Source organism: Sceloporus undulatus, chromosome 6 (genome assembly GCF_019175285.1).
Source record: "Sceloporus undulatus isolate JIND9_A2432 ecotype Alabama chromosome 6, SceUnd_v1.1, whole genome shotgun sequence".
Taxonomy (NCBI): Eukaryota; Metazoa; Chordata; class Lepidosauria; order Squamata; family Phrynosomatidae; genus Sceloporus; species Sceloporus undulatus.
The window spans coordinates 140,754,149-140,776,895 of NC_056527.1; positions in this window are offsets into that span (position 1 = coordinate 140,754,149).

The window sequence follows — 22,747 nt, forward strand, 5'->3', positions numbered from 1 at the left end:
GCTACCTGAATATTTAATGCAAGATACCTAGGACTGAACCTGGGATCTTCTGCATGGTTTACCACCCACAAATGGCTGCCATTTTTCTAGTCATTAATACATTCCCTTAAGAGCAATAGCAGAAAACTTAATCAGCCCTTAAAGTGTTTCTCATTGTTTTCTAATGGCTTGCCTTGCCTTGCCTTGCCTTCTCCCTGGAAATTTGCTTGGTTGACTTGCTGACTGAGGTTAGCCAGTCCCTCTGAGGACCCTGTAGTCTCCGCTGTTATGTCTGGATGGCTGCTCTGGATTTTGGCTTGGAGATCCCAGGCTTTGGAAATGAAGAAGTTTGCATGGGAATCTGAGTCCCCTTTTGACTCTGTTTCCTCGAAGCTTCAATTACCCCTTGAGTTGTGGGCCTGAAAAATTCTTTGACCACACATCTTTCAGTGCCAGCAAAGATTAGCCTAGTGATTAGTTGCACACACCTCACAGACTGGGCTCTGCTTCTTTTCTCTGCTTTCAAATGGAGTTTTTCCACAGCGTATGTACAAAGCTTTGCAATATATGCAGGCTGATGGTGGGAAGGAGAGAGGGAAAAGAACATCCTGATAGGGCTTGTTTTGCTTTGGATTCTCTTACATGAGATGAAACAAGAACAGTTATATTATTAATTTTCAAGCTGCAGGGCACAAGCTAATCTCCACAGAGGTTAGGAATGGATCCTAATCCTTCCAAAAAAGACATTTCAGGTGTCACTTTACTGAAGCTGGCCCACCTACTGGACACAGATGGGAATCTATCTAGAAAGCTGAGCCTGTGGAAGAAGGCTGTGCAGTGAAGCAAGCTGATTTATATATGCTATATATGTTCCTGGGTAACATTTCTGTCCTACCCTCCAACCAGGAGCATCATTAGGGGGTCTGGGGGGGGGATGCAGGCCATACCAGGGGACACCACTGCTCCCCAAAATCTACCTTTTGGCAGAAGTGGGCTGTGATATTCACCTGCATCCCTTCAAAACAAAGAAGAGATGGTGTGAGTGGCTCACTGGGAAAGAAAGGCCAGGTGCCAGGTTTTTAAATGAATTTTAAATTTTATTTTTTGGGGAAAAAATTAAAATAGAAATTAAGATTATATTTTACCAAATTTTCACTCTTTAACCATATGAAACTATGAACATGCAAATGAATTTAGTCTTATAATTTTCATTTCGCTAGATGTTAATGTCACAACTACTGCAATTCCATTCAGGAATATTTGACAATCATGATTTATGAGTAGCATTAGTACAAAAAACATTCCTAAGGATTTGTATGGTGTGATATGGGTTGAGGTCAATGGGTGGAGGGGTGACACCATGAGTTATCACACTAGGTGACACCAACCCTAGTGACACATCTGCTTCCAACTGGTCTGATTTCACAGGGACGGTCCGGATTAACCCTCTGTCACCCTACTTTTTGCACTGCTTTTAAAAGATCTCAATTCCTCTCTCCTCCTTCCTCTCCTTTGCTCTCAGCTTACTTCAGCTGTTGCACACTGAGTTCAAAGTGCAGAAGTGGGAGAGAAGAGGTGAAATCTTGTTCTTCCCATAAGGCTCTCACATAGTCAGATGCTCAAACCATTACATCATACTGTCTTTCTCTTAATCAGAAATACTTCTGCTTAAAGCATGATGTCCTATATTCATGTAACACCCAACCAGAGATGCCCGCAGCTGGACAAAGAGGGCAACTGAACATGCTCTTGATTTGTTCTGCTCTGAAGCCAACCCACACTCATCTCTAACTCCCCATAACCACCATCATTTCACAATTAGAGATTTTCTCCTCCACTAGAGATTTGTTTTTTGTTTTTCCTTCATCACCACTATGGGTGGTAAAAAGCAATCTCCGAAAGCCTCCTAAACATCCTGCCTGGGCAGTTAGCCAAGTGCATTATGGGAATTTCCTTTCTCTTAAAACATCAGGTGTTCTCTGTTGTGGCAGGAAGGATTGCCTGAGATGGATCTTCTGGCTTCATCCTCTAAAGCTCTGGCAGTTTCCCAAGAACTAAGCATATTTTTAGAACCCAATACACTTGACTTGAAGAGTCTTGAGAGGAGGCCCATTTCCTCCTTTATTTGGCTTTGGAGGCAGTGCTGAGAAGGGCAGGAGGAGAAAGAATTTCTTTAGATTTCTTTGAGTGTTACTTGATTAAGTTTATGGCTGCTAATAAACATTCTCACATTGCTTTGATTCCAGTAGTGGTACTCACTTGACTAGGATTGAGTCTCTCATTATTCTTGCATGATTTGAGCTCAGACAAATCCCTATCAATCTGATCCAGTTTTCCCTTTGCTTTACAATAGTGCTGTTTGAGTAATTCCTGTGTCATTGGTCTCAATCGATGCCAAGATGAGAAAAAGCAATGCCAATACCCTTTAAAGCACTTAAGGCAATATACTTCCCCGCTCCAATGTCAATAGATGTTGCATTAAGAGGAACAAAGAGGGGTTGGAAGATGCAATGGAGGCAAAATGATGACAACAACTACGGTCTGAGCCTAAGACCTGGTGCAAAAGGGAACAGATAATATCATTCTAAGGATAAATCATGGGGAGCTGCCCTTCTGCCCTTCCAACAGCCAGATCTGGTCAACAGACCACTCATGGTCCCTGTCCCCATAACCCAAGCCCCTGTGATCTGAGTGGTTGACCTCAGAGATCCTGTGTAAAGTAGGCACATTTGTAGTGTCTTAACAGAACAGTGGTTCCCAAACTTGAGTCCCCTGTTATTCTTGAACATCACTTCTCAGAAGTCCCAGCCAACATTGGTAATGGTCAGGGATTCTGGGAGTTGTAGACAACATCTAGTGACCTAAGATTGAGAACCACTTTGTCAGCAGTTGCTCCCAGCTCTATTTATTCCCGAATGTGTCAATTTCTACACCATCAGTGAAAGAAATAGATTTTGGACAATGAGGAAAGACAGAATTGCATAACTATACAGAAGAAAGTCAGCTGTCCTCCAGATGATGGCTACAGTCATCAGGCTAGAGAAATGTTTTGCAGCAGAGTGAAATGCTCCCAGAGGCAGAGGAAGATTGTGAAAAGAGAGAGAAAAGAAATAAATTTAATTTGCATCTAGGATGTCTAGAACTACACTAATCAGTGATGCAGTTTTAAAGTGAAATATATTAGTACTCATAAAACAGAAATCTTCTTGTAACTTGTCCAGCAATTTGAACAACCCACTCCAAATCTGTCCATCCATACACTCTGCCAAAGAAGGCCCACTTCATTTAGATGATCTTATAGAGTTAACTGTTTACATCAGGAGTTGGCAAGCTCCAGGGGCTAACTTTATGCCTTTGGGACTCATCAAAGGTTCTGCCAGTCCCAAAGATGGAGGAGAGGAAAAACTAAGAACAGATGTTTGGATATCCACTTCTGGTTCTGTAAATACCTTTTCAGTGGGAAGTAGAGTCAAAGCAAGATGTGTTTGTGTGTGTGCATGTGCGCGCGTGCATGCAGGTGCCTTCAAGTTGCTTGTCGACTTATGGTGCTGACCCGATGAATTCCATAGGTCAGGGTGATGCAGAGGTGGCTTTACCTGTTCCTCCCTCTGAAAGATAGCCCACAGCACCTAGTATTTGTTATTGTCTCCCATCCCTAGAGGCCCCCGCACCACTAACAAAGCGTAACCCTGCTTAGCTTCCAAGATCAGATAGGATCTGGTGCCTGAAGGTTATTTATGCCCCTCCCTGAACAAGATACACCTTGTATTATTTTAAAGGAAAACTGTCTCTCCCAACAACTTCCAAGGATGGACCTTGACCCTGGTTGTTGATTTCTTTTTTCAGTGGGAGGGCACTGGGGGCACTGGGAGAGGCCCTGGAAACTGCATGGGGCACATGGGCTGCATCTCTGGTTTGCATCAGTATCTAAACATTCACAAGCACACTCAGAAAGTTATGGCAGGTATCCATATGCCTGCTGTTTAATCAGAGGTATGGTTTAAATCATGCTCCACAGGGACAGACATTCACTTTTTTTGTAAATGTGACCTGACCCAACCCTTCTCTGATAGTTTTAAGAAAATTTATTGCATGAATCCCAGAATTGCAGCTGGAATGGTTTGCTCCAGCTCTCCTTTTCCTCCATTCTTTTGCATCTCCCCCATTCTGCCCTGTGTTACAGATGCAGACATACATATTGATCAAACATTCTCACTTAAGAAGAGGAGGAGAAAGAGGACGAAGAGTTTGAGAGGAAACCAAAAAGCAAACAGACATCGGTTTTGATTAGACTGTCTGTTTGATTGCATCAAGTACAGTGTTTTACTGGTGCTAGCCTGTGCACTCCTTCACATCTCTTCCACACCAGATAGATAGTTAAATAAATAAATAAATGCAAAATAATAATTCAGAAATCCAAATGCAAGTTGAAAATGAATTGGAGAGAATTTCAGAAACATTCCCAAAACTAGGCCGTCATCATCATCACACACACCTCTCAACCTGGAAGAGAGCAGAAAACACAAATTAAAAGCATTCATACAAAGAGCACCACATTCCAGTTCCCTGAAACCTCATGGAGGATAGGGGTCTCATCCTCATCATGAGAGTTTCAGTGGAGACTTTTGCAAGAGCTATCCAAGGTCCTGGAGAGTCTTACCCTTTTGTCCAAGAAATTCATGACCCCACAAGCTGCCACTTGTTTCCAACTGCTGGATTGCTCCCTGCTTTCACCATTGGCTTTGCTGACTGGGGCCCACAGGAGTTGCAGTTGATGACTGGGGTTCTTGGAGCTTTCTCATTCATAGGATTACCATAGTTCAAAGTCATGGAATCATAGAATTGGAAGAGCCGCAAAGGGCCATGCAGGAATACACAATCAAAGCATCCTCAACAGATGGCCATCCAGCCTCTGTTTAAAAACCTCCAAAGAAAGAGACTCTACCACGTTTTGTGGCAGTGTATTCCAAACAGCTCATACTGTCAGAATGTTCCTCCTAACATTGAGGTGGCATTTCTTTTTGTGTAGCTTGAGTCCATTACTCCATGGCCTAGTTTCTGGAGAAACATAAAACAAGCTTGCTTCTTCTTCCATATGGCCTCCTTTCAAATATTTAAACAATACTGTTATGTCATTTCTTAACCTTCTCTTCTCCAGGTTAAACATTGTTCCCTATTGTGGCTTCCAGACCTTTCACTCTCCAGCTTGTCCACATCCTTCTTGAACTGTGGTGTCAAGAACTGGAAACAATTTTCCAGGTGAGATCCACACAAAGCAGGATACAGTGGTACTATTACTTCCCTCAGTCTAGACATTATACTCCTATTGATGCAGTCTAGAATTGCATTAGCTTTCTTCACTGCCACATCACATTACTGGTGAGCTTGTGGTCTACTAAGACACCTAGATCTCTGTCTCATGCAGTGCTGTCCAGCCAATTGTTGCCCATCCTATATCAGCAAATAACAACAACAGATAACCTGTCCTACAACAAAATCTGGAGGGTTGTAAGTTGCCTCCATCACGTTAAGGAGCAGCCTGTCCAACTTCCAGCTTTGACCTCAGTGATGGTTGATGGCTCCCATGCTACTGGGGAAAGTGAAAATGCTCCCTTTTTTTTGTCTGAACTTTCAAGGAGCTATTCAAAGTGCTAAGACTATTCTGGAGACAGGATTCAACACTTTATATAGCTCCTAGAAAGTACAGACTATATCTTAGAGTGTGCCCAATGACATGGAAACTACCAGCTGCACTCTTTGAGATGAAGAATGCATTTCAAAGCATGTCACTTGCCCTTACATAGGTCCTACCCTTCAGTTTTAGACCAGGAGAGGTGTTATGTTCCCCTGCCATAGGATTGCTTGAAATCACTATCCTGACTGATCAGGATAATATCGGACTCTAGAAGTCACAATGGGTTTCTGAATCAGCAGAGATGACCAGAGACATTGACAGAAATGGGCTGTATACCAACAAACCAAGGCTGAACTCTCAAAAGAAGCTAAAATGACTTAACTGAGATTAAAGTATTTTGCACTTATCATGAGAGATCATCATTCACTAGAAGAGGTCATACTGGAGAAAGTGAAAAGCAGTAAGAAGAAAGATCAGTTAGAAAGATTGATTCGCTTAAGGAATCCACAAAACCTGAAGAGTCCTGTTGACGACCAGAGCCCTTGGAGGTCTTTCATTAATAGGTTGCAATGTGACTTGCTGGCAAATAACAACAAACTCCACTCTTTCTCCTCTAGTGTTTTCTTCAGCTTCTACTTAATGCCAGGGAGTATCCACCAAACCATGTCTCAAAACTTTATATTTTAAGGTATCAGGAGAAATGAGCAGGACAACAGGAGGCGGCGAGGGGGGGGGGGACAGATTTGGCAAGTTTCAGCCACCTCAGCAATCTTTATTCCCATTAGCATAGACCCGAATCCAGTGCCTAATTTGAAAGAAATGGAAATGAGATTGCTAAATTTTGGAGAATGGACAATGTATGTATAAATGTTATGATGAGAGAGTTCCAGCTCACAGCCCACATCTGCATTGCAAAGACTCCCACACTTTCCCCCAATTATGAAATTATCAAAAAGTTTCCTTGGCTCAGTGGCCCCTTGGAAATCTCGCACTGGGCCCAGTGGAAAACAGCTGCTGGAGTTTCAGAGCAACCCACATTTTATTTGTCAGAATGCCTTCGTGGGCTGGTATGCCAGACTTTTGCAGACCCGAGGTTATTACCTAATCTTTGCTTTCAGTTTTATGACACTTTTGTGAGTAATTTCCTATTTGGTTGTTGGTTAACAAACCCTTTGGTCAAACAGCATTTTCAGTACACAGCTACAGGTGTGGACTGAGTTTCTGAGAATTGATGGAAGATGTCCTGAAGGGAAAGTGACATAGAGAATGGTTGCAACTAATTTTCTATCATGCCATAGATTAAAAATAAATTAGTTACTGAAGGAGAGAAAATGCCCGTGTGTTTGTACAGTAGTGTAGAGTGCTATTTTACTATGATCTTATTGTATTGTGTTTTATAATACCATTGTGTAGTACCAAACAATAATGTTGGATTTCTATTGTACAATACTACTGTGTTGTATTGTTCCATTTCTATTATACAATACTACTATATTGTATTGTACTATACTGTACAATACAACTCCATTGCAGTGTACTATACTGTATTATTTCTGTTTTGGATAACCCGGGGGTCTAGTATTATAAAAGAAAACATGCCTCTCTCCACTTGCTCTACGTTATTCATCCTAAGAATGGTGAGTATCATGGAATGGTGGGTATTATGGGCTATGTGAAGTATGCAGAATTGGTGATTGTGTTTAACAAGCTGTAGCCCTCCCTCTGTGCCTTGTTTTTCCCCAAGCAAGTGTTTACAAAAGTGGAAGTGCACTCGCACATCTGGAGGTGCAGCCCAGAGCAGATCCTGAGTTTAGTGGCAAAAAACTGGATCCTAAAGTCTGAAGTTTGTCTGCTCATGCTGTACGCTTGCAGTGCATCCTTATGGGGAGTTGACTACTAGTATATTCATGGACAATGGAGAGGCATCAGCAGTCTCAAAGGAACCCCAAGGCTTTTAGAAGTAGAAAAAGATGTTTGCCTACTGCAGCCAAGGAAGACTAGTCTGGCTACAGTTACCCAGAGGACCTTCTCATCTGCTGCTCCTAAACTGTGGAATGACCTGCCGGAGGAGATGCATCATATTGCGTCTCTTGATGCCTTTAAGAAGTCAATCAAGACGGATCTCTTCCAGAAGGCCTTCCCTGACTGACCGTCCAGCAATATTGATATGGCCACCCTACCGGCCCTATGATGCCCCATTTTAACCATATTTAATTTAATAATTTAATTGTAATTATAATTATGTTTTAAGTTCTTAATAAGTGGGTAAAGGGATGGTGTGATTTTTACTTATATTTGTTTTATAATTGTTATTGTTTCATTATATGGTTGTAACCCGCTTCGATCCTTCGGGGAGATGTGGGCTATAAATAAAATTATTATTGTTGTTGTTGTTGTTTTTGTTTTTGTTGTTGTTGAAGAGGGGAACCAGAAGCAGTGAGAGATACCACACAGTGCAATGTGGACAGAAGTTAGAATTTTCTTGGTTATTTGCTTTGCCGTAACTGCCAACATGGGTATTTTTAAAGACCTTGTACATGGAGGCATCCAATACCATCTTGTGCAATGCCCATTTCCAAACCTATTCCATACCTTCCCTCTTCCTCCAGGTGATAGAAAACAACTCTTATCCCCTAGCCATTGATTGGTCATGGGAGATGTACAGAGGGACAACCAGTTTGTGCTGTATAGCCAGGGAAGGAGCAGATGTTATATTCCAGCAGAAGTCCATTGACAGCGTTTTATGGTCTAATTTCCTAATAGGAGCTCAGCCTAAGAATGCTCAGTGGCCAAGAAATGCTGGTATGATTGATGGTTAGGTGGAAGAATGGAAAGGGAAAAATGGAAGTAGGTCTGAAACTGAATCCTCTGTCAGAGAATGTGTCTGGATGAGTGGATGGAAATCTGAACAGGAGCGTTCTACATTGCAACTTTTGGGTGTAGGTCTTGTTTGTAAATTTAAGAACTCTCTGATATCTCCATTTATTCATCTTTCCTCCTCCTAAAGAAACATTGCTTCTTTACTTCTGGAGGGGGGGAGCTTCTCAACATCCCTTGGAGACTTTAATTCCTGCACCTCAAAAGTTAGGTGTGTGGAATTAGTTACCGGTTAGCCATCTCACTTTCCACGGAACATAATCATGACTAACTTTGTCTGGATTGGGGCCATCCCCAATTGGAAAAGGATCTCATTGATTTCATGGGAACTTGACTTCAGTGACATACACTTCTGATTAAAGTGTTTCCAGACACAACAGCCTAACAGTTTTCACATCTATTTTTCCTATCACAACCCCAGTTGATGCAATTGGGTTTCTCCTTTGGGGAGGAATTCACCCCAGAAACAAAAGTTCCAAACAAAACATCACTTTGTAGGGAGATGTGGAACAGAGTGGAATGTCGTTGTGTCCCCATTCCTCAGTTTTAAACAGATGTTCATCGTGCAAAGAAATAAGTGTTGGCCCTCAACAGCTGTCTTGCACTTATCACAGTCCAGATATCTGTCTGCTAAACTGACAGCATGATCCCATGCAGCCAAAACAAACATAATACAAGAGGAAGAAGGATAATCTGAGCTCAGATATGCCTGTCCACATGGATTCGTTTCCTTCTTTATTAAGAAATGTGTGTCTGTCTGTGCACTTCATTGAAGTGGGTCACTCAAAGCTTTGCCTTCCTTGTGTGGTCATAGAATCATAGAATCATAGAGTTGGAAGAGACCGCAAGGGCCATCCAGTCCAACCCCATTCTGCCATGCAGGAACTCTCAATCAAAGCATCCCCAACAGAGGGTCATCCAGCCTCTGCTTAAAAACCTACAAGGAGGGAGACTCTACCACTTTCCAGGAAAGAGTGTGTTCCTCTGTCGAACACCCTTACTGTCAGGAAGTTCCTCCTAATGTTAAGCTGGAATCTTCTTTCCTGGAGCTTGCATCCATTGCTCCATTGGATCCTGTTCTCTGGAGCAGCAGAAAACAAGCTTGCTCCCTCCTCAATATGACATTCCATCAAATATTTAAACAGAGCTATCATATCGCCTCTTAACCTTCTCTTCTCCAGGCTAAATATCCCCAGCTCCCTAAGTTGTTCCTCATAGGGCATGGATTCCAGACCCTTCACCATTTTAGTCACCCTCCTTTGGACACGCTCCAGTTTCTCAGTGTCCTTAGAGGTGATGAACCCACCCTGTCCACCTACATTGATGGATGCCTTGGACCTGGGAGCATTTATTCTTTATACAGGTCAAGAAGAAGGATCTTCTGTTTTAAGTGTCTCTTCACTAGCAGAAGTAAGGAACAGACCCAGAGGATTCTGATCTGAGACAGTCAGGTTTCAGACATAATTCCCCACCACTGTGTAGGAATTTTTCCTCCCATAATTGGAAACTTTACCTTCTAGCAACAAATCCTCCCCTCTCCCTTTGATATCCTTGACAGAACACTTATGTCAGGATGAAGAAGTGCACAGAAGACAACAGACAGCTCTTCCTTACAATAAACGGAGCCTGCAAATCAACTCTGTCCAGTTTGCATCTGTTCAGATTGCAAGATGTGTTGACTGAATTGTTTGGAAGTACAACATATGTGTCCTCCATGCTTAGAGTCACAACTGTTTCCTCCTGCTCTACACCATTCCTTTAATAAAGATTTCCAAAGGCTGGAATAGGCAACTGTGGGGAGCCAGGGGCAGCACCCCAATGGGCTGCAACCTCCAGACTATGCTGAAAGGCATCCATTTTCCTCTGCATTCCCTCTCAAAATGGCAACAAAAAGTGATGCCACATCACATCCTGTCAGCATTTTGAGAGGAATTGAAGAGGAAATTTTAGGTATTTGGAAGTACAGTTGGCCTTCCATAGGCTTGAATGGGGTGTGCCTCATTGAAAATAGCATACGCGCTGCATTGAAAATAGCGGAGGTTGCCCCTCCGTGGATTTTTGAGGTTGCAGATCTCAAATCTGTGAGTTAGGAGGGGCGACTGTAGTACAGGATTCTGAGATGCTTATGGGGATATGATTGGGGTATTTGGGCATGTTTTTGATCATTTAAGGAGGCTTCCTGCAATGGCAAAGCTCTTCTGAACAAATCTTACCAACAAAAACCCCAGGATAGGGTCGCCTTAGGGTTGCCTAAACAGAATGACTGCACACCACACAACAACAACAACGTTACTTACAGGACGTTGTGAGGATAATGTGAGGAGAAGAACAATCATGTATGCCACCTTGAATAGTGGGGTAGAGAATACAAATGTGGATGGTTGGTGATGATGATGATGATTGATGATGATTATGTGATGATGATGATGTGATGATGATGATAGTGACGGGAAGTTGTAGTGTAAGTATAGATAAATGGCATGAAAAGCAGAGTTCTATTCTGTTTCTAACATTATGCTATAATCCTGGTTCAACTCGATTCCTTTCCCTTATGCGTTCTAACAAGGGCTTTCTATCAGGTGCTGGGAAGAAGGAGAAAGAGATGAGAGGCTGTCATTATGGAACTGCCATGGAAACAGCCCTTATACTGTCCAAGGCAGCAGCAAAACACAACCAACAAAAGATTATAATATTTTTTAAAAAAAAAAGCCAGAGCAAAAGAGAAACAATAATTATATCCCAATGAGACTTAAAATTGAAATCAGCTGGAGGACTTTGCCTTAGCATTCCTGAATGGATGGGGAAACTTTTGGTTGTTGTTGTTTGTAAAAAAAGGAAAAGGAAAAGAAAGGGGGGGACTTGAAGTTGTGAAAGCGATACAATGAGAAGAGTGAACTTCTTGCTCACCTTCCCACAAATTCCCAAAGCAATGTCATCAACTTTTTAACAACCCCCCAGGACTCTCACCTAACTAACACAATGTCCATTGTGGTTACTGGGAGGAGGAGAAGGCAAAGCCTCTGCACATGCCGAGAGGGGACATCCCGAAAGGTTGTCCCTTCAGTTTTGGGTTATGCAGTTCATGGAGGAGTATTTAGAATTTTCTATCAGAGGTCTAGAGCCTCATCGAACTACAAATTCCAGGATTCTATTACTGACAATTATAGTGCTCTGATTCCACTTTAACTGTCATGGTTCCATCTGGTGATCTTTTGGGATTGGCAATTTTGAAGGACATTTCAAATTTTCAGCAATTGTCTCCAAAACATGTGATTGGGGCATAGAATATAGATCATAGAGGTGGAAGAGACCAAAGGGCCATCCAGTCCAACCCCATTCTGCCATGCAGGAACTCTCAGTCCAAGCATCCCGACAGATGGCCTCTGTTTTAAAGAGGGACTCTATCACTTTCCTAAGGTGTGTTCCACTGTCAAACAGCCCTTACTGTCAGGATGTTCCTCCTAATGTGAGCTGGAATCTCTTTTCCTGAAGCTACATCCATGTTCCGATCCTGTCTCTGGAAAGCAGAACCAAGCTTCCTCCCTCCTCAATTGACTCCCTTCAAAATTTAAACAGAGCTATCATATCACCTCTAACCTTCTCTTCTCCGGCTAAAGGTTAAGTAGGAGGAGAAGGAGAGGCTCCATGGTTGTTTGTTTGTTTTTAAAAAAAACAATTTTTAATCTCTCTCTATAAAAATCTATATGTATTCCATCGTACCAATTTTCCTCTTTATCCACATGAAAACTGTTGACAGGTAAATGCATTCAGGCTGTTCATATGATATTGTCATTTAAAGGTATCATTTTGATTTTGCTAGCTACTTATGTTCACAACTATTGCCTTACCTTCGGTGGTATTTGGGACTTAAAATTTATGAGTAGCATCATACAAAAAATTACTAGAGGATTCTGACCGTGTGTATAGGAGCAGGTCAAAGGAGGTGTGACACCTGAGTTTCTGCATACGTGGCACCAACCCTGCTACTGCCAAGCCCCTGGGTCTCTAGACAAGGCTACTTTACTTATTTAGTTGCTGCAGAAAAAAGGATGGGTGGGTTGAGTCTTGTCCATTAGGCATGAAAAGGAATTTTGCTGGACCTGGCAGTATCAATAAAAGTAGCTTTTCCTCTCTTTGGCTGGCATCCTATTCGTTATCACAAGTAGAGTAGACCCATGCAATCAATTGTTGAATGTTGAGTCAATCTGCAGATAATCTACATGGACCTGAATGGGTCTAATCGGTCTAAAGTTGTTTTAGGCCCTTGTCAGATTCACTGCAAGAAGAATGCACTTCATTTGAAGATTCACACATTTGCAAAAACACATGGTCCTTTGGAGAAATAAAGCCTGTGCTAAAACCATGTGTACCAAAAAAATACATACAACTGAAAAAATATGCATAACAAATATACCTTAGTCCATGGGATGAAGCATACATGGATAAAACACACAGGAAATAGGCATATGATTTCAGTGAGGGAAGGAAAAAGAAAAGCCATGCAACACCAATATGAGGCAAGGGCGTGAAGGAAATGTAAGTAGGGTTTGGAAAATGAATAAAATGGGGGCAGAAAGGTTTTCTCTCTTGCTGTACATCTGCTGGGGAAAGCAAATCCTGAGGGTCATCCTGCCCAGCAATGAACCCAAAGATTTAAACCCCATTAGATGCCCAGGAGCTCAGGGCAGGTGCCCACATTTGGTCCCAAAACCAGGTCCTTGGCAGTTTTCTTGGGCTGCACCAAGAGAAACTTTCAGGATACACCCCTGCTGCTGTTGCTAATGATGATAGCAAGGTGACCCATTCATCTCACAATGGAAGGGAGGTCATTTTTGGCCTCCTTTTCTCTCTCTATCATATTAAAAAAGGAGGCTCCCACATGGTGAGTGGATGGAGCGAGACAGGAAAGGAGAGCCAGGAAAAGTGGGAGAGATTGTTAAAACTACGAAACATATTGGATAGGAAGTGCTGGAAGACACTGAATACTGTAACATTTCCTCAATGAGCTCACAGAGTGTCTCTCAAGGACACACACTCAATCTCTCATTCCTCACAAATGTGCACGCGCACTGATACGCTGTTGTCTGTCAGAATCCCAAAGAAGCTATTAGTCAATGGTAAAGAACAGAGGTGGGCAGAATGAGACTATTGAACCCCAATGAAGGTTCCACACACACACCCAATAAAAATTTTCCTTCCATCTCCAAATTTCTAGTCACAGTCAAATAAATGCCCCATCCTAACTCAAAACTCCAGATCCATAGGACTCAAAGAGCCAGTTAAAGTGGAACCATGGCACATAAATGAATAGTGTGTGAATGGACGCTTGGTGGTTTCCCAACTGCTATATGGGTTTTCCGTCATTCTAAAAGATTGAAATTTCCTCTTTAGGTTTCAGTGTCTTTCACAACTCAACTATAAATGCTATGAGTCACTTTGATGGTCATGGCTGCATCCTATGGAATTCCATAGCACGGCCATGGAAGTTAAATGGTGTCATGATTGCATACTGTTGGTGGTTCCCGTTTTTTGTATGTCTTTCCCATCATTCTAAGCAAACTGAAATGCCCCATTGTCTTAGTTAGATGAATTGACCCTCAGGGTGAAAACAAAATCTTAGGCGAAGGGCTGTTCCCAGAGCAAAGTGAAGCAAGGGAATTATTCTTCTTATGTAGTGGACTGGGAAAGGAACACTTAATCTTAAGTATCGCTTCCGACAGATGTTGATACAGAGCAGAGTAGAGAGTGAGTCCTGTCACTACAACAACTGGAGGGAAGAGGGAGCTAACCAAAGAATGGGGAGTCTTTGCAAGTTGCAGCCAAAATCAGCTAAGCTCCAAACTGTAGCCAGTTTGTGTTTACTAGCTGATCTGTAGGTCTGCACAGAGTTCTTTCTTCTGGCCAAGAGTGAATTCGGCAAAAGACTCTAACTTTGGCAACCCTGCAAGCATCACTTTGGGATGTCTTTAATTGTTATGGCTGCTCTCAAGGTCAGTTACAGAATCTCGGTGCAGTTTCCTTTAATGGTCATGCTTCCATCCCAAACTTTTCCTGAGTATTATTTTTTCATAATATTAGCTTCTTACTAGAGAGTTACAGTATGCTCTATCTGAACTACAATTCTAAGATAACCTGTTTTAACCTCCCGTCCCAGATCTCATGGTACTGTAGTTCAGGAGACTGTGCAAGAGCTCCCAAGCGAGAGTCTCATACCTCGGTAAACTAAAAAACGTAGGTTTTGTTTTTGATGGAAACATGACAAATTAAGGGAAAGAAAATATATATAACTATGTGCAGATCTATCCTGAGAGGAGGGGAAGATGCCCGCCAAGAAACCCAACAGTCTGCTAGTTTTATTCTTCCCTAGGAAAGGGACCCGGGTCTGTGCTTTGCTCCAGTACTATAGGGATGAGCAGATTTCAGGCTCTACCGGTTTGTGCTAACCCCCCCCCCCCCCAATATCAGCCTTCTCACTGTGTGATGCCCCCCACCGAGTTTTAGGCTGCAATGCCTTTCATCTCTTGGAATCCATGGTGGCTGGGGTGATGGGAACGGTAATCCAAAACATCTGGAAAGCACTACACTAAGGAAGGCTCCCAAGATCAACAGCAGGACCCAATGAAAAGTTGGTTAGGGGCCAGGCACACCATTTATAACACACGCTTAGCAGCTCAAGAATTTATTTTCAGTGCCAAAGCTGAGGTCATGGCCCTTTGCCACAGCCTATGTCTGGTTTCTCCCCAACAAGACTGCATTCAATAGCTAAGGACACATCACACTACACAGTTATAACAGTTTAATTCCTTTTAAGTGCTATGGATTTATTATTTTACTTCTTACTACTTATGGGATTTATATATCGCCTTTCTTTCAAAATGGGATTCTGTCAGATGATCCCCGGTAATAACTAGATCCTAAGCATAGAATTCTTTGCCACAGAGCTCTTCTAAGTATCTGACCAAACTACAAATTCCAGGATTCCATAGGAAGGAGCCATGGTAGTTAAAGTGGTAACAAAGTGCGATGATTGTGCAAAGTTGCATGGTAGAAGAAACTTTTTCATTTGTTCTCATTGAAGAATTGGGAGTCAAGGAGCAGGTCTATACTGGCCAGAATGCTCTGGATTGCCCCCAGAATTCTGTTTCCAAAGCTGCCCTGAATTGTCTCCATTATGTGGGCACTCTGGAGTGATGTTGGGCAGGTATCTACACACTTGTCCCACTGTGGCACCCATTTGTGTCAGTGTGGTTGCTCCCTCTGAGGTCAACAACTAGGTGCCCAGCAATAATCATTGGCAGCAGGTGGCACAGTGGGACACTGTGTAAACAGCTGCCCGGTGTCACTCCAGAGTGCTCTGGATTTTCTGAGAAGATCCAGAACAAATGGCAAGTTTTTAAAACTTAGGCATGATACATACTGCCAACAAGGGGTGTACCGGTGGCAACCACATGGTCCCTAACCCTACTACTTGCGGATGGCATAACAACGGTGTTGCCCTGTGTACATGGGCACCGCCATTGTTAAGTAAGCGCTGTGCAGCATCCGTACATTGCCACGCGGTGCTTATGTAATGAGTGCGCCAGTGGCGTACTTGTTACGCCACCCCTGCAGCTTAAAAAGAACCTGTTTTTTCCGGATTCTTTTTCCTCCATAGGGAAGCTGCACGGTTTGGAGGCTGTGGCTTCCCTCCAGAGGAAATTAGGCTGCCGGCAGGCCGCCCTTTTCAGGTGGTCTGTCGCGCCCTAGTTAGGGAAGGGATGGCCTGGATTCACTGTGGAACTGGCCATCCCATGTAAAGATCATCCACTGTTGAATCAAACCTTTGATTCATGTGGGCAGGGAGCACAAGGATGGGGAGAAACTGGTGCAAATGCCCAGTGTAGATATGTCCAGAAATCATGTCTTGATCTACTGTAAATCTAGAGAACAACAAGGAGATTCCAGTATACCTCCCAACTCCTCCTGACAGCATATACCTAGCCAGTGGTCATGCTGGCTGGAGTAATCTTGGAGTTGTAGTCAAAAAATTGTCAGCTCAAACATGTACTCTTCTAAACTGTACAAAAAAAAAAAGATGCAAATGTAGTGTATTGTGAGAACTTGTAGGACCCGCACAACACCTGTCTGTTTCTAGTCAACAGTCTCCAGTCTCTCTTGCTTAGGAAAGCTAAATAAATAGAATCGATCCTATCCAAGTCCCTTTCCTCTCCCTCTCTCTTCCCTGCTCTGAGCTCATTCATGGCTTGGAGTCCAGAACAGCCATCTCTCTGCCAAGTCCACCCCTCCCAATATACTCACTGTGAGCTGAAGCTCAGAGCAACACGATCAGGACGATAGTTGGGCCAGCTGTTAGAAATCATTGTGGGACCGAAAACAATTAAAGGGAGGATGAAGGTGGAGTGACGGAAAGCCCTTTGCTTCATTCCCTTTGCCTGTTTCCTGTGGTTCCATTTTTCATGATTATTTTAAAATCTCGGTGCTAAGAAGATTTGCAATAGATACTGGATAGATATCTGTTTGTTTATGACATTTATATATTGCCTCTTAGCCTTCCAAGGCCTCCCAGGCAAGGCACAATGGATAAAAACATTTAAAACAATACATAGATGAAACTTTTAAAAACACTTTAAAATGTTCCTTAAAAACAATTGTAATATTTTAAAAATAGTTTTTAAAGCTAAACAGCTAAGAGTGGTGTCCTTATGGAGGAAGAAAACTCTTCCTGTCCTGTTTTTGCACTATGACCTATGAGATTGAAACAGACAAAACATAGGCCCAATCTGCATTTCAGAGTAAAATGAGTCCCCCTTTTCCTCTGAATCAGGGCAGAAACTCTGCAGAATCCCCTGAGTGTGTGGCCTATGTGCTGATGTGGGGATAGTGGAACATCAGTGGGCAAGTGAGCCACTGACCTCTTCCCACCTGGAACTTCAAACTCCCTGCCATAGCAGTTTTACTTTCAGGTTTGTGCAGTTCCTCTGGCACTATTCCTTTTGCAGATGTGCAAACTAATTTCATAAGCACACATTAGCCTAACAATACCATCACTATAGTGCACCAGTGCTCAATAGGATGGCAGTTAACCCCAAGAGCTGTAGGAAAAGATGGAGAGGGGTATCTTAGAGAGTGCTGCCGGTATCAGCCCATTGTGGGTGCCAGTTGTATAGACAGCATGTCCTCCTCATGGATTCAGAAGACTCAATGGTAAGCCAGGTTGTCTCATCAGTGTGAACACAGCCAAGGTTGCCAGAACTCTGCACCTGGCCTTGAGCCTCTAGGTTTGGCAACCCTAGATTTACTTTATAGTGAAGATAGACCTTTCCTTCCTCAGTCATTCCTCAGGATCTACTTCCCCAGGAGTACTTTTCTTCTAATCTTACTGATTCTGCATTCTTTTGTTGCAATGTGTATACCAATTGCACCAACCCCTTAGCAAAGAAATGTGTTTGCTGCTTGATTGATGTGGATAAAACCACTGGTTATTAATAGTTGCTAATAAAAATTTACCAAGTGCATTCTTAAAAGAGATTGCTTTTTTTGCAGAATGTTGAAAAGTTGCTTTTTTGGACCATGAATCCCAAATGCACCAGCCAAGATATCTATTGGCCATGGGCACTTTCTTATTTCATATATCCAGGATGGAGACCCATTGTTGAGTCTCTTAGCCCCTTCCCCAATTTTAGCCCATCTGCCATCATGTACTATTATCCTCCACACACACAGAGAAATCCAAAATAAGTCCCCAAGAGCAGCAAACAAATAGCTGTAGCAAGAAGACAAATGTGAAGGAAGGAATGGATGTCCAGAAGACCAGGACAGATGTGCTCCAAAAGATTATTTTACCATTTTTATCCAAACAGCAGTGACAAAAGTAAGTAAAAGAACTGGACTGTACCATTTGGATGCATTCACACCATGGTTCTCCATGTTCATACCAAAAGATTATACAGTAGACCTAAGTCTTAAGATGTACGGCAAAGTGACATCTGCCCATTTCTTATGTGTGTCAATGTCCCGTCTCTGGAAATTATGTTGTCACACTCTGTCAGCTGTGTCTCATGCCACCATGACTGAGGATCGAAACCATAATTTTTATTTTTATTTTATTTTAGTGGACACAACTGGGTTTTAAGGGGGGGAGGAGAATTGGGTAAAATATAGCCTGTGGACTGGGACAAGTTGTCCTTGGCAGGGAAGAAGTCCTGAGTCATTGTTGTGCTAGGCTGCTTACATTTTAAAAATGTAAGCATTCTGGGCCAGCCTCAATAGATGGGATTTCTGAAAAGCCACCTGGATTTGTTCTTCTAACCCTCCAAAGAGGCACTTCGACGAGGCCATGCCCAGAAGGCACAATGCTGACACCATCCGGTCCAGGGCTTTTGGAGTTAGGCCAAGCCTGAATGTCAAAGCTGCAGGGACTAAGCCTGCCTTCCTCTTCTCCTCTTTCTCTAATGTGTGAAACATGTACAGAGACCTTTCCAGAGGCCATTGGACTTTGGAGCAGGCCACTTGCATGCACCAAGAGAGGATTCAAGCACAACGACTCAGGAGCACTAGTGTGTCAGTATGACCATGTTGGTTGAGGGACTCTGAGAGTTGTAGTGTTTATTAAAAAAAGGAACTGCTCCTAGTTGTACCACATGCAGGGGTGAGACTAAACGGCTGTATGTTTCATTTCAAAGACAGTCATTTTGGAATTCTCTGAGGTTGCTGATGATGTGTTACCATGCAATCTATGCTCTCCCCTGCACACATCAGAGAAGATGAGAACAAATTCTTGATGCGAACCTTTCCCCACACTTCTAACATCATGGGTTTTAACACTTACCCAATCAAATGACAGTGATTCTTCTGGGTGTACCCTATAATCCATTTTATTCTCTCTCCTCATATGTGCGTTTGAGCTAAAACCAGACCTTGGAAATAATGGCTTAGAAGTAACACAGTCACATAGAGCTAATTCCTCTCAAGTTCACACTGATGCAGGGAAGTTATATTTCAATAATTAAATTAATTAGACAAAAATGCAGGACTGTGTCAGGATTGTGTTGAACATGAAAACAAAAATAATGGCCATGGAGAATTCAATGGAGACAATGAAGAAATAGAAATAGCAAAAGAGTTCTTATGAGTAGGATCAAACATTGAAAGAAATGGGGGCTGCAGCCAGGAAATCAGAAGAAGCTTAAGAATGGAGAGGGCAGCTATTAAAGAACTAGAAAAGATCTAAAAGTGCAAAGATATACTGTACAATTGAGCACAAAAGTTAGAATCATACAAACCATTGTATTCCCTATTATGAATGTGAGAGCAGTTAAGAAAGTTAAGAGACAGTTAAGAAAGAAGAAAGGAAGAAAATCAAGTCATTTGAGATGTGCTGCTGGAGAAGAGTGCTCAAAATTCCATGGACAGCAAAAAACAATCGGATAGGTTTTAGAACAGATCAAACAAGAAATCTCCCTGGAAGCCAAGATGACAAAACTGAGGTTGTCATACTTTGGATACATCATGAGAAGCCATGATTCATTGGGGAAAAAACAATAATGCTAAGAGAAGTGGAGGGAAGTAAAAAGAAAGGAAGGTCTCATGATAACTTTCTTTCAAAATGGAGGATGTGGAAGTCTTGGCATGTTGAGTGGATGCAGTGAAGGATTGGATGCAGGTAGACAAACTGAGGTGTTTATCAGACGAGCTCTTAAAGAGGTACTATTCCAGTGTGACTCCTCTAGCTGCCTCCTGTTGCATGCTGGGATTGGCAGTTTTAAGGAGGGGTATTTAGAATTCTCAGGCAGAGAAGTTCAGCTCCTTAAAACTGCCAATCCCAGCATGCAACAGGAGGCTGCTAGAGGAGTCACACTGGAATAGTACCTCTTTAAGAGCATAGTGTGATAAACATCTGAATCTCATTCCAGGCAATACAGATGTTCTCTTGGTCAGCAGCTTGACATAAATGCTAACCTAGGTTTGGGAATACATTCCATTATGGATGGGGTTGTATTTCCTCTGACAAATGAGGAGCCTGTTCATACGGTACAATTATAGCACTATTATTCCATCCTATGGAATCCTGGAATATGCCATTTAGAGAGGAATATTTTGAATTCTAGAGAGCCAGTGTGGTGCAGTGGTTTGAACACTGGACTATGATTCTAGAGACCAGGATTTGAATCGCCATTCAGCCAAGGAAACCCACTGAGTGACCTTAGGCAAGTTACAATCTCTCAGCCTCAGAGAACAGCAATGGCAAACCCTCTCTTTGAGAATGTCAGTTCATAGTATGGGACCAGCAGACCATAGTCTAGCACAGGGGTAGGCAACCTTTTTGAGCCGGGGGCCGGGTTGCTGTCCCTCAGACAACTGGGGGGGCCGAAGCCCAAAAATAAATAATTAAATAATTTTTAAAAAACTTAAATATATAAATAAACCAGGACAAATGTAGGACAACATTTTCAAATGGAAGACACTTTTTAAAAAAAATTGGAAGACACATGAAAAAAATTGCAGATTTTTAAAAAAATGTTAATATAAATGCATGTTTCTAAGGCTTCTATAGACAATTGCCCCCCAAAGGCCCCAGCGGCAATCGGTGGCAGGACCAGGCCGGGGGCCGGTCCCAAGGCCTTGCTGGGCCGCATCCGGCCCGCGGGCCGCAGGTTGCCTACCCCTGGTCTAGCAAAACCATTGCCAGTCTAGTCCTGTCTGGTTGGAGCAATCATCTCCCAGAGGACCTGGGTGTTCAGAGTGGATTATACAGGAGAAGGCGATCCTGTAGGTAACTGGTAAAGTTTTCCAAGTTCCCTTTGTGTACTGATTTTCCAGAGGAACATTCTGGCTGGATCATTTCTTGTAGTGGTTTTCTTATCTCTTTCCTAAAGTCATGTTTAAACCAAAGATCACCAGTGTACCTTGTGGTGTGGCGTTCCATTTGTTAAGCTTGCATTTGTCTGGAAGTTCACTAATCGTAAAGTGAGGCTACTACTCAGGACAGTGGAACAATCATTTAAAATCTAAAACACAGGAAACAGCCTGGATTTTGTGGCTAGGGGACATCTGAGAATGGTGCATGCTTTTCACACTTTATGGAGAGTTTTCTCTCTGTTCTGCACTCACTTTCTCATAGTTTGTGATTTGAACAAACAGAAGGACATTTATGTGCCTGCTGAAAGGTGTTTGTATAGGTGCAGAAGCTGTTCCCTTGCCCACCCTAAGGGGCTCCTGGCACTGGGGTGACATCAGAAGTCCCATCCACAGAACTCAGGGTTGCTAGGGTAAACTTGGGGTGACGTCAGGCAACAGATGTTCTAAGCTGAGGAAGGGTTTTGTAGCTTATTCATAGGCTGGGGCAAAGTAAACATCACCCCTTCTTATGATAGCCAAGCATCTTAAATAACTATTCCCCCCCCCTCCTTCCTTTCCTCACTAGCAGTATGCTAGCTCAAAGTGCTGTTTGTGCACAGACAGCTCTGAGCCCTGTGCAAAAGAAATGTCCCCCATCCCACCCATGCCACTCCTAAAATGATTATTTCTTCTCAGGGGAAAGATGGGGTAATTCTTTACTGCCACTCCACTGCCCTCTGCATGCCAAAACACCTTTGCAAAAACAAAAAGCAATACCCAGCTTTGAATTTTTTCTGAAATAACTTGCTGAAAGAGAGCCATTGTGGTGTGGTGGTTTGAGCAGTGGACTACAATTCAGGAAACCAGGGTCCAAGTCACCACTCGGCCATGGAAACCCAGTGGGTGATCTTGGGCAAGCCTCGGAGAAAGGCAAAGGCAACCGGCTTCTGAACAAATCTTGCCAAGAAACCCCTGTGGTTGATTTGCCTTAGGGTTGCTATAAGTTAGAAATGATTTGAAGGCACACAATGACAAAAACAAAAACAAACAGCTTCATTTATATACTGCTTCATACTGAACTAACACTGTCTAAGAGGTTTACAACTTGGTGAAGTTAGGCAAGCTTGGGAACTGGATGGCAAAACCTCAGAGAAAACAGAGAGAAGAGCTGTGGTTCTCTTTTTAAAGGCTTTTATCACTTTTGTGTGGCAACTGCATGGTCCCTAATCCTAGTATGTATGGATGGCATAACAACAGCAGCACCCTGTGTACATGGGTGCCGCCATTGTTACGTAAGAGCCACATGGCATCCGCACATTGCTGCATGGTGCTTACATAACGAGTGTGCCAGTGGCGGCTGCAGCTTCCCTCGGGAGGAAAAACAGGTGCTGGCAGGCCAGCGTTTTTTGGCGGTCTGTA